The following is a 12,467-nucleotide window of genomic DNA, read 5'->3' as shown; positions in this document are numbered from 1 at the left end:
GCTCATTCAGAGGGCTCTAAAGAGACAGTGGGGGCACAGGAAAATATGTTAAATAATGTAGCAAGGAGGTTAAAAAAAAAAAAACCCGTGTATACAATTACCTAAATGTAATGATCACAGCTGTGTGAAAATAGAAATGTCTGTGGGAGTGCAGCCTACCCACCTAGGACATTCTAGGGCAGCCCTGGGTTTAACGATTGTGATTGACGGCAGGCTTGTATCAGATGCTGTGCTCTGAGTTTTGGCAGCTTGGGCACACATGACTACTCAAAGCCAAAGACTATGCTGAAGACACCTAAACAGGTAGCATATTTTTTTAAATATAAAACTTAGAAAAACAAAAGGGTGATATCTGATACAATTCTAGCATTAAGGAGCAGACATTTGGAGAGGATTTCCCAGTGTTACTAACAAAAGCAAATTGATATTGGTGTCTTTCCTAGTCAACCAAAGGCTATTCCAGTCACTGGGTTTCTGTGGGGAGCAGACCAACACCACCAGAAGTCATTCTTTGTCACCCAGCAGTGGAGTCAAAAGAGAAGCCTATGGTTGCTTTCAGTAATGAACAGCAATCTCCCATTGATTGTTCCCAGTGGGTTGTTTTTGAAATTGCTTTATTTGATCATTTTTATTATCCTGCATTCATGTTAATTCTTATAACTTGCCATTTAAACTACTGATTGGTCCATCCATCCATCCACTGCTTCTTTCTGTATTTACTAGTCTCCTGTTATGTCCTGAACTCTGACAAGCATTGAGAGAGCAATCCTAAGCAAGTTCTTGCAAGTGAGCTCATGGGCCAATGGAGGAGACACAAACAGATAAGTCATTACAGACAACCAGCAATTATAATCAGAGATTTCAGTGGGGCTTTAGGGTGCAGAGTAACAGTGAAGAGGAGCCTCGTTCTACAGGATAGAGAGGTGTTGGAGGTCTGGGGACACAGAAGGACAGCGAATATAATATACCTTGGAGGAGTCAGGACCTCCTAGGTCTCACCACCCGCCAGGCCTCCTAGTCTGGAAAGACAAGGACAAGTTTAGTGGAAGGCGTGCTAGGGTGAGTAGCCGGGAGAGAAAGGTGAGGTCCAGGGGGTTTCGGTAGGCTGTCAGGGGACTAGCCAGTGATTTAGCTGCTATGGGTACAGATTTCGAGCAGGAAGGAAGAAGGTGAGGTTAGAGAGATATCAAGGCCTGATCACCGATGGTCGCTGTGCCAGGCAGGGCAGCGGGAACCAGTCTGTCTGGGTGCTGATAACTGAAATGCTTACCAACTCCACCCTCTCCCGGCCCTGGACATACTAAATTCCTGGAGTCACTCACAAGTCCCTGTAAGGCCAGATCACACCACCAGCTGCATTTTACGGCGTGGTCGAGCTATATGCTTTAAAAGGAAACCAGAGACTGGAGAGATGTCTCTGCGGCTAGGAGTGCTGGTGTTCTTCTAGAGGACCTGGGTTCGAGTCCCAGAACCCACTAGTGGCTCACAATTGTCTGTAACTCCAGTTCCAGGGCATCCGAAGGCCCCTTCTGACCTCTGTGGGCATCATGCATGCATGTAGGCAAACACTCATACATGTAACATAATAACATATTTTTAATTTCCTTCTTTTCTTTTCTTTTTTCAAAACTTTTTATTGATTCTTTGTAAATTCACACCGTTCACCCCGAACTCAACATCTCCTTGTCCCTCCCATGTCTGTTCTTCTGCCTTGAGACCTCCTCTCCCAAAGACAACAAAACAAACAACAACAAAAATCTTGCCGTGGAAGCTGCGGTGTGCCATGCAGTAGACCCCATTGCCCAGAGAGCTTTACTTGCAAATGTTCCTTACGACAGCCATTGGACTAGTTCCAGGCCTCTGGCTCCTGCTACACTCGTGACCCTCACTGGGATTCCTCTCGGACAGCCTGTTGTTGACCTGTGTTGTAGAGAGCCTGCGGCTTTGGTACTGCAGGACTGGCCCCTATGCAAGCTCCAGCAGTTCATGGATGGGGTAGATGTTGGGTGGGCCAACTCACAGCCCTGTATCTGGGCCTGGGTGGTAGCTGAGCTGGTCAGTCTGCCCACGGCTCTCCTGCACCCTGGCCACCAGGGCCAGCTCTCCTACTCTGCCCAGGCGGCGGTGGGGGGGGGGGGCAGGGCCAGCTCTCCAGTCTGCTGAAGTAAATTTTTTTAGAGCAAGTCATAGGTTGCCTCTGAAAATTTAACCCATTTTCCTATTGAGAAAAATGGTCTTTAAAGTCCTCTCGGGGTACTTTGCCTCAAACCTGCCTGAAGTCTACATTTTCGTTCCTCAAGGGGGATGTGGAGTACGCCGGCGGCTGTAATTGGAGTGAGGGACCACACCAACCAATTTTGGTGTAGGATTCCTAGCCAGCTGAGACCTTTGAGAATGGCTTTATGAGAAGCTACATATGGCTTTGGGCCTCCTGCACCCGCTCAGTGACCTGGACATGCAAGGGGGCACTCCGTGGGAAAAGCAAAGCAGCATGCTTCTTGGGAGCCTGTTTTATGGTTGGCATAGCAACTGCACCCGAATCTACTGCTGCTTCAGTGCAGACTGCAGCTCTACAACTACAGCCCCACTGCTCAGGCCGAGGCCTGGCAGGACTTGGGTGTCCCGCGGGAACCACCTCTGCCTCTGTAGCCAAATGAAGTTTTTAGCTAAGTCTCTCTCATTCTATTTACCAATAAATACCCGGAGTCAGATACTGGGATGGAAACTTGCTAGCTCACAGAGGCCTAGAAGCTGACCTTCCTCCTTAGCCAGCGACCCAGCAGGAAAGTCTACAGCTGATCTCAAAGACTGTCCCTACTACTTCCTGTGCATCTTTCTATCGGCTGTCCAGACTCTCTATCTCTCTATAGCTACTTCCTGCCAACTAGTTTTACGTAATTAACACAAACTCAGGGTTCACAGTGCCATCAAGTGTCCCACAACAGCAACCCAAGCTTGAGTGTCTTGGTTCTTGATTTCTGTCTGCAGAGAAAAATGAAAGGGTTGCTTCTGCACCGAAGTCTTAAAGCGTTCTTAGAAATTAAAGGTGTTGAGCCAGACAGCCCAGAGTCCTTTCCTGAAGGGTAGGGACCTGAAGGTCAGCTTTAGTGGGTCTTAGGAGACAGCGCCTGGCTCGCTGTCCTCGGAGCAGGAAGCAACTGCTGGGACAGTGACACACAGCCAGGAGCTGGCCAGGCCTGGTGCGGTAAGCCAGCAGTGAGTTATCTGAGCAGTTACTTCCAGAGTCTTGGTTTGCGCACATGTGTGCCCGTGTGTGACACACACACACACACACATGCACACATACTATTTATTTATTATTTATTTGAGATAGGATCTTGTTAGGAATATTTCTTAAGATGAGCATCTCTGCCGATGCAAATAATTCCAATCAGCCCAAATTAGACCGAATAAAAGATGCCCATGTTTAATGCAGTGCTCTCGGGTGGGGAAGAGAGAAAGAGAGGGGAGATCACGCTAAACCCCGAGACCATGTGTTCATTCTCTGGGGGTCAGCCTGAATAGCCTGTGGGAGTGGTCCTGACCCTCCCTGGGGAGATGAAGTTTGGACTGAGGCAACTCTCAGGGGAGGGAGGTTCCAAAGATGGATGGGGGGGATAGGATGAGGCCCCCAATTTAATAGATTTTCCTATGCAGCTCTGGCTGTCCTAAAACTCACTCTGTAGGTCAGGCTGCCCTAGAACTCACAGAGATCAGCCTGCCTCTGCCTCCTGAGCCTGGGATTGAAGGTGTGTGCCACCACTGCCTGGCTCCACTTTGTTTTTTTGAGACAGGGTCTCTCTCTAAATCTGGGACTCACCTATCTGGCCAGTAGGCCCCAGGAAGGATCCTCTTGCCTGCTCCCTTGCCCTGGAGTTACAGCACACGGGCTTTCTTATGTGTTTACTGGGTCTGGGGCTCAGGCCCCCATGCTTACGTGACAAGCACTTTACCAACTTTTCTCAGGCCTCAAGAATCCTCTACTCAAATCTCAACCTCCGCCCCCTCAGCTGCTCTGCTGACTCTCATTGTTTCAAAGGTTTTTTGTTTTTTTTTTTAAATCCCAAAGAAGATAATGTATAGCCAGCCAACTGTGTTTCAACGCTAAGACACATCGTCACATCTGAAAAGCCCATTGTTCTGTCTGCTGATAATATAAGTCTGTCGATGGTACAGTCCTGTATACAAAGCACTGCCCCTCCTCCCACTGGTGACCTGCACGGACAGCCTAATGCCTTCTGGTATGTGGCACCCAGAAGAGCAGGGCTGGCCTTTCACAGACAGCTGGCCTGATTCATCCAGAACAAAGGCAGGCTCTTCCTGCTAAATCCCTGGTAGGCATGGGCTATGAGGCCAGCAGGGCCCTGTGCACTCCGCTGGAATCTCTCTTCTCCTCCTCCTACTCCTTCTCCTCCTCTTCCTCCCCTCTTTCTTCCTCTTCCTCTCCCTCTCTCTCTTTCTTTCTTTCTTTCTTTTCTTTTTTTTTTAGAAAAGGCTTCTCTGTGTAATGGCTCTGGCTGTCCTGGAATTAGCTCTGGGTCTTGAACTCACAGAGATCTGCCAACCTCTACCTCCTAAGTGATAGGATTAAAGGTGTGAGCCACCCCTCTCCCCAACTTAGTTCCTTTTCTATTGCCAGGACAAAATACCATGATCAAAGCGACTTACAGAAGGAAGGGTTTCAGAGGGTGAGCATATCTGTTGGGCGTACTGAGAACCACCAAAAGTCCTTTGCCCATATTCAGGAACCGCGTTCCTCCCTCCTTCAGTGACTCTGTGCCAACGGCCTGGCCCCCATCGTCATTAGCGTCCAGTGTGACACCGTATTTTCCATATACGCACGTTCCATGCTCCCTATAAAGCTGCTGCCACAACCTGGTCCCCAGCTGTCTCCACCCCCTCTCAAAGGCAGCCATTTTACATCCCTCCTCCCCAGGACATCTCTTACATGAGGTCTGTTGCGTGGTGTGACTTGTGGCCCCTGAGTGTCAAGATACTGAGCAGCTTGGCCACTTCGCAGGCATGCAGCAGAAATAAGAGACTTCACCTTTTGCTGGGCCTCAGTTTCTCCATCTGGAAAGTGGGAGTCAAAATCATGTCCATCTGAGCTGTTGTTAGGTTTGGGTTCTTTTCAAGACCAGCAAATACTCTTAGTTGCAGAGCCATCTCTCGAGCCCCTAGATGAAATAGTTTGATCCTTAATTGCCTTTCACTTGGGCCACAGAAAAATTGGTGCTAGAGACAGAGTTGGGTTCAAATCCCATTCTGTGGCTCTCCTAATTTACTAATTTGTGATGTCAAGGTTAACAAGGCTCACCGGGAGTGATACATGGCAGCTGTGATTGTGCTTTTTGTTGTAGTATTGCAAGTGTTACCATCCTGGGCCTGCTGTGTGCGGCTGGTGCAGCAGTGGCAGGCTTGGCAGAATGAAGGAATATCTGGTACTTCGGGACCTTCCTTGACAATGTGACTTGGAAGAGGGGGAAGCAGATGTCCCGTGCCATGTCACAGAGTCAGTGGGCCTTGCTGATGTCACATGTGCAGAATCTCATTGGCATTTATGGCACAATTACAGAATCATGCCTGCTAGAAACCCAGTGGTGTGGAAATCCATAGACTCTGGGTACCAGAACAGAGTTGGCAGGGGTTGCATGGAACTGGGTTTAATTCAGAGGCACTTAGCTTATAGTGGAGGTGTGCCAGATTCAACCTCCCCAGCGCTCAAACCAAATCAAACCAAACAAGCACACAATAAACTAAAGAAAACAATGGGGAAACACATTCTTGCCCAGGACACTCAGAAAACATTTGGGTTGTCTACTCTTTCAACCCTCTCTCAAGGCCCACACTGTATTCCAATCCCTGTACCCAACCAAATGCATCTCCTTCACTAATGAGGCCACTGAAAAATTGTTCAGCCCTTGCTCTCTGGTAGACACTATTTGACCAAAGGGTTATAGCTGAAAATCAAGCAGACAGATTTTCCCCAGGACACGCACATTACCGCATGACTTCAGAGAGTAGGCAGGTGGGGGCAGGGCGGGGTGGGGCAGGGCATGGGCATGGGCAGTGCTGTGCTGGCCTTGGAGGGAAGGGCGGGAGCTCTGGTTCAAGGCTTTGCTGACCCCTGTAAAAATTTCTACCTTGACTGGTCTCTGGCTACCAGCACAATGTAAGGGAAGGTAGAATTGGAAAGAGACACGAACTAGTACCTTTCCATGTAGCATTTCTACCTTATGGGGACATAGCTGAAATGCTCTTAAAAGTCTATCTAATTGATTTGGAAATCATGCTATGAGAATGAATTACCAGTGTAATTTAATTATTAGTTCACATGAATTGTTATTTATATAAATTGTGTTTAAATTGGCTTTAAAACATTCCCAGAGATTTACCTGTGAGCTGGTGTGAGATTTTGTGAGCTTGCCCTAGCCATCCTTGAAGGGCAGGTGGAGCAAAGCCTATTCCTCTCCTGCCTCCAACCCCCGCCCCTACCTCCCCTGTCTCAACTGCGAAAGAGCTGGTCCCCTTTCTAGTCCATCCTTCCAAAGATGCCTCTGCCTTCTGCCTGGAAAAACTGGTTTTCTCTGTCAGAATTTCCTCATTTTTTTTTTTAATTTACAAAAAAGGCTGGCCTGAAACTTACCATACAGTCAAGAATGGCCTTGAACCTTGGATCCTCAGACCTCTGTCTTCTAGCTTCAGGATTACAGTCAGGTAGCACCAAGGCTGCTGTATGAAGCGCTGGGGGATTGAACACAGAGCCTTGTACAAGCAAGGCAAGCATTCTATCAGCTAAGCTACAGCCCCTTGTCACCCCACTCCTGGAACTGAATCCCTGCATCCACAGAAGAGGGTAGGAAAAGCTAGGCTTGGGTAGCATGAACCTGCTTCTCTGACTGTTGAAAAAAGGAAGGAATATTGTACAAATATGGGTTCCTAGTGAATCTGTGGGTGAGACATTCCCGAGAAGGAAGCAGGCACCTCTGAGATTGACTACTGCATAACCCATGTGGCCTTCATCTCTCCCATCGTCATTCTGAGGATGGGGAGGTCTTCTGTCAAAAGAGTATATCAAGATTCTATCTGCAGGCGAGGATCCAGGACCAATGCACCTGACTGATTCTGGGCTGCGGGGAGTCCAGAAAAGAAAGGGGATGGGGCACGGGGCTGACGGGACTTCTGGATCCCCTGCAACACCGATGACTAGAGAGGGCAGGTTAGGATATCCCCTGAGCGTCTGTGAACACCGAGAAACAAAGACGAGGACCGTACTTGGCTCTCCTCTGCAAGCGTCAGTCACTCTATCTTCATCCTTATAATTAGTGTTGGTAATTTCAGGTGATTGCTCTGCCTCTCCAACCGCCGAGGAATAATCACAGAGTTAGAGGAACAAGCCCTTTTGCTTCTTGACTCGGTACCCTCTTCTCTAGCACTAGGGCGTGCATAAATATTCTTCAGTGTGTCTTCTATCCCAACATGATAGTCTAGCTCCAGGGGGACACAGATCTAAGGCTCCCCTCCTGTCTCTGAAAGACACTGCTGGTTTGGAAACGACGCCTTAGATAATCCCTAAGAAACACGTATGCCTGGGTTTGGAGTAAACACAGAGCCAAGCAGCTTGCGCTTTTTCCTTCCAGCCCACCTGCGGCCCTACGAGGGGGTGTGGCACCCCAGTTTTTAGAGAAAGCAGAACTGGACAGTTTACCACAACAGGAAGCTTGGCAGAGTAGGACACAGGACATTGAACATATGAGCCATGGCCAAGCCTTGTGCAGAGGGCCAGACCCAGAGAGCTCCACGCTTTCTGTGGCTCGGTGATCTCTTCTGAAAAAGGTACACCATGATGCCTCCTTGGGAGACAGGGAAGGGAGGGTGAAAGCTGGTGGCGGGTGCTAAGAGAGTGGGCAGGGGGCGGGGCGTGGCGGCGGGGGCGGGGTGGCCATGATGCCGGACACACGAGCCAGCGTGGGATTCCACAGGCCTTGCGGCTTTCCTGGCTACTTCTCAATAAAAGACCAAAGTAGGAAATTCTGAGTTCTTGCTTTCTCTGCTGCTGAAACACCAGCCTGGACAGTTTACCACAACAGGAAGCTTTACTCTGGCGAACACGAGCTACCGACACACTCAGACTGGAGTGGACATGGTCATTTGCTGCGGCTCCCTGTGTGCTGTGTGAATTCTTCCAAAGCCATGCTTGGAGCATCCTGTATCCTGCCTTAATAAACGCTCAAACGGTGCCTGATACAGCAAGAAGGCAATTCTTACATTGGAATCAAAGTGCTTTCCACTCCTCTTCCCGACCAGGGCCTTGGGGAAGATTTGCTTTCACATCTGTTCATAAGGGTGTTTGCCATTGTCTAAGCGCTTTCCTCTCGGAGTCGTGTCTCCATGAGAGGTCCGTTTGACCACTGGCTGCACTGAGCCTTAGATGTGAGTCCCTGGGCTGGAAATGTCAGGCGTTCCAGACCAGGCCTTCTGACTCTCACACCTAGCCATGGTTCACATTTTAGGATGGGGTTGCCTCGGCATTTCTCCTTCCTTACTTCTGGGTGACATTAGAAGAGATTCTCCTTCATTCTCTTTAGTAGGGCAGGCTGCTGGTGGACTGCCCATCACCCGACCTGCCGGGAGCTATTTCACAGTGGGGAAGGGGGTTTTGCCTCTGAAGGCCCTCCGGGGACTTTGGCTTTACACCGCAGGTTGCCCATGCCCGGTACACTGTCCCTAGCCTCGCTCTGGTGAACTCCTGAGTCTCCTCCTAACTATCTTAGGCCCCTTCGCAACTGCTCTCCATGTTCCCAGCCTCAGTTTCCTCCTGGTGACCACAGAGCGCTTGATTGACACCTTCAGGAGCGACAGAGGATGAATGCTAGCCTGGAGCCAGTCTTCATCCTCCCAACTGCGCTCCTCCCCGCAGCCTGCCCCGCCTCGAGGGCGGCTCCGGTGCGCGCCCTGCCCACCCGGCCGCTAGAGCAGCGCACCCCGCCCCGACTCCAGGAACCAGCTGAGCACACAGCTGGACCCAGCAGATCCGTCTCCAGCGCCGCCACAGCAGGTAGGGAGGCGGGCCGCCCGGATCCCGGGCTTTGGGGGTGGACCGAGCTGAATCTCCTTTCCCTCCGGTGCCTATCCGAGCTCGGCTCATGCGCGGGCATCGCGGGGGAAGGAGGTGCTTGCTCACCTTGCCTCTCTTCAAGTGACCGAGGAGGGTGGACATAGAGGTGAAGAAGAGCGGTCCATTCCGCCACGCCTAGATCCGCAGTGCTGCAGGCACCGGACCTCACCACGACACCGCCCCGCGGGTGCTTTAGGGGTGTCTGATCCAGAGTGCAGGTGACTGCCCACGCATGGCTTGAACAGTGGCCGAATGAGGAGTCCACGCAGGGGAGCCTTCACTGCTGAGCAATACCTTACCGCTTCAGGGCCCAAAACTGTTAGAAAGTTCCTCTTTGTACGCGCCTGACATCTTCATGACTGTTTCTGAAGGTATTTAGCTCTTTTCTTTCCCGCCTTGCAGTGTTGCGGCCCCTTCTTGCCTGGAGAAGAAACTTCTGGCTGACCGTCGAAGCCTTTTTGAGTGATTAGAAGCCTCCATCACTTTTCAGGTCTGCCTCCCCCAGCTTTATTATAGCAACTTCCCCGTGGTTCAGCACTTGCCAGGCCTGCGGGGGAAGCCCCAGGTCTGAGAGCTGGGGTTGGGCAAGCAGGAGATCCGACTGTAGATCCTCAGCCCAGACACCCACTCTTTATTCTATTCCATTCTCACAGTCTCAGTAGAACAGAGAGGAATCTTTTAACGGATCCAGGAGTTCCTCCTGGCGTTCCTGGGGATAGAAGCCTTCGCAGAAGGGGCAGCCTCTGGGCCTGGGCCCAGTTCCAACCTACTCTTCCTGACTCCTTTTGTGGGACCTTGGACTCGTGGGTGTTCTGTGCAATGCCACCCTGCCCCTTACAGTTATGGGTGCCTGTTAGTATTCCTTGGGAGACTTTAAAGGGAAGAGGAAGACGGACGGGACTGGGCTTCCAGCTTCTTTGAAACTGTTTTCCTTTCTTGGGCCTCCCTATTTATAAATGCCAGGGAAATCATAAACAGCTGAGGGAGCCTGGTTTGGCACATGAAATTACCCAGCAGCAAAGGTTTCCTTGTGAACCAAGGGAGGAATTTACTCCAGAATTTTCCCTAGTCTTTTTTATTAGGAACTCGCAAGAGCCGTGGGAAGCAGGCAGGCTTGCCTGTCAGTCTGTTTCCTCCCTCCTAACCTGATGCTGCATTCTCTGCTTTGTGTTCTGGGACCTGACCACAGAGGGGCCCAGGAGCCCCAAGGAGGAGAGCACTCTCTATACTTCCTATCTTGACATATCTAGACCTAGTAAGAGGGAGTGACTAATTCTGTCTGGGTGAGCCAGGCCTAGATGAGTAATAGTTTGCCAGAAGAGGGATCAGGGCAAGAGCTGTTCCTTGGCACGGGGGCAGCTTGTGCAAAGGCACTGAGGTTTTCTGAGTGTTCTACATGGCCGGACTTCACAGGCAGTAGGATGCTGAAAAAGGCTTGTGACCCATGCAGTGACCATGAACTCAGAGACCAGCTGCTGAGGAGGAAGTGCTGTGTCAGAGGCTGGGGGCCCTGAGGAGGCCATCTCAAGGTCAGCAGGCAGGTCCAAATCAGAGCAGTGCCTGCTGGGATGGCCAACAGCAGGTCCTGGAAACGTAGGTAAATTTTATCTGAAGATAGATGGGATACAACTACTTACTTTTATCTCAGTGTTGCTGGTTTTCTTTAAAAAATGGCTTTAAAAGAAATAGACTAGTGCTTTAGGTTCAAACTGAGGGACAGTCACGTAGGCTCTTTTGTCTTGATTGCCCTCCTCTTTCCCTCGAGGTGGACAGTGGTCTGTGCACTGACCTAGACTGTCACAGCAAGCACTGTGCTTGGGAGGGAGCACTCCCTGTCTCCTAGTGCTCTGGGGACAGTGGTCCCTCCTCCTGTCCCTCCTCCTGACTCATGTGGGCTTTTGGCTTCTAGATGACCTGTGTTTAGACATAAAGATATTATCATTCTGGCCTGGAGCGCTTTGCTCAAACACTGATCTTTGGCTTTCTTCAAGGAAACTCCTCTGGTCTGCGCCCACAACTTTGGAATATTTGCTGACCAGAAATGATAGGTTAGAGGGAGAGAGATGTAAGAGAAATTACAAGTGCTAGCTTGAGCCTGGGGCTGCATTCTCCTTTCTTTTTATATGTCTGTATATGTAAGTGGAGACCCAAATAGTCACACAGAAACTAATTAATCACAACACTGTTCGACCAGTGGCTCAGCCATATTTCTAGCTAGCTCTTACATCTTGAATTAACTTATTTCTATTAATCTGTATGACACCACAAGGCTGTAGCTTACTGGGTAAGGTTCTGACTGGCGTCTTTCTCCTTTGGCAGCTACATGGCATCTCTTTGACTCTCCCTACTTTCTCTCTATATCTCTGTTCAGATTTCCCACTTGGTTTTACACTGCTAAACTATTGACTGAAACAGCTTTATTCAGCAACCAATAAAGCAATACATTATATTGACAGAAGGACAGTCCACATCATCTCCCCTTTCCTGTCTAATTACAAAGAAAGACTTTAACTTTAACATAGGAAAATTACATATACAAAACAATTATCAAGCAAGAATTATAGTTATAATATTTTATATGAGTCTAAAGTTTTGTATCTAATTTATCTTTTATCATAAGTTTTTATCATATAGGAAAACTATAACTCTCTGTCTTTAACTCCACCAAAGACCCCAGAAGGATATAATATTACCTAAATAAACAGAAGTATGCTGTAAAGAACTTCCAAAGTTCTTTTGTGACATTGGGGCATCCATCTTCAGCCTATAGGTCCATAGTATCCAGCAGACTTTTCCATGAAGCAGGAAATTTGAAGATCTTTCTGCCTTGTAATGGCAAAGATTATTAGTTGCTTTCTTCTGTGTCCTGCAGAATGTCTGGCAGTTTATTCTGTGAAGCAGGAACCCTGAAGGACCATCCCATCTCTTGTAAAGTTTAACAGTCATTTTTCTGTGTGTCCTGCATGCCCACTTCATACAACATACCATTAAACAGTCTAGGCAGGAGCAGTTTCTTACCCAAATGGCTAGCCGTGTCATACTGAAGGCAAATTCCATAATGAGTTTCTTCTGAAACAATTGGTGCTACCCAGAAGCAGACATGCCTCACTGTTGAGAAAAGTTTAAGTTTTAAAAACATTTTAAATGCCATATTCTCTAGGTTTTTGAAGTGTTGAAGATTATCTATCTAGCTGAAATAACATGACATACATGTGCTGGAGTGTACATGTGGTGTGTGTGGGGGGGTGAGCTCTCTGGGGTGTACATGTGGTGTGGGGGGGTGAGCACTCTGGGGTGTACATGTGGTGGTGTGTGTGTGTGTGAGCGTGCTGGGGTGTACATGTGGTGT

The 12,467-nt window shown here is 49.2% G+C and overlaps 1 protein-coding gene across 2 annotated transcripts in view; it reads left to right on the top strand.

The window, feature by feature from the left end:
• Positions 1-8,987: 8,987 nt before the first annotated feature.
• Gsn (gelsolin) overlaps positions 8,988-12,467 on the top strand; it is a 56,585-nt gene continuing 53,105 nt past the window's right edge. For both annotated transcript variants that reach the window (XM_026777035.1, XM_013345980.2), the window contains exons 1-2: positions 8,988-9,058; positions 9,521-9,608. The gene's annotated coding sequence lies outside the window, so the exon portion shown is untranslated. The remainder of the gene's footprint in view (positions 9,059-9,520; positions 9,609-12,467) is intronic.

This window comes from Microtus ochrogaster, chromosome 4 (assembly GCF_000317375.1).
Source record: "Microtus ochrogaster isolate Prairie Vole_2 chromosome 4, MicOch1.0, whole genome shotgun sequence".
NCBI classification, from domain to species: domain Eukaryota; kingdom Metazoa; phylum Chordata; class Mammalia; order Rodentia; family Cricetidae; genus Microtus; species Microtus ochrogaster.
This window is presented reverse-complemented; position numbering and strand designations above follow the sequence as displayed.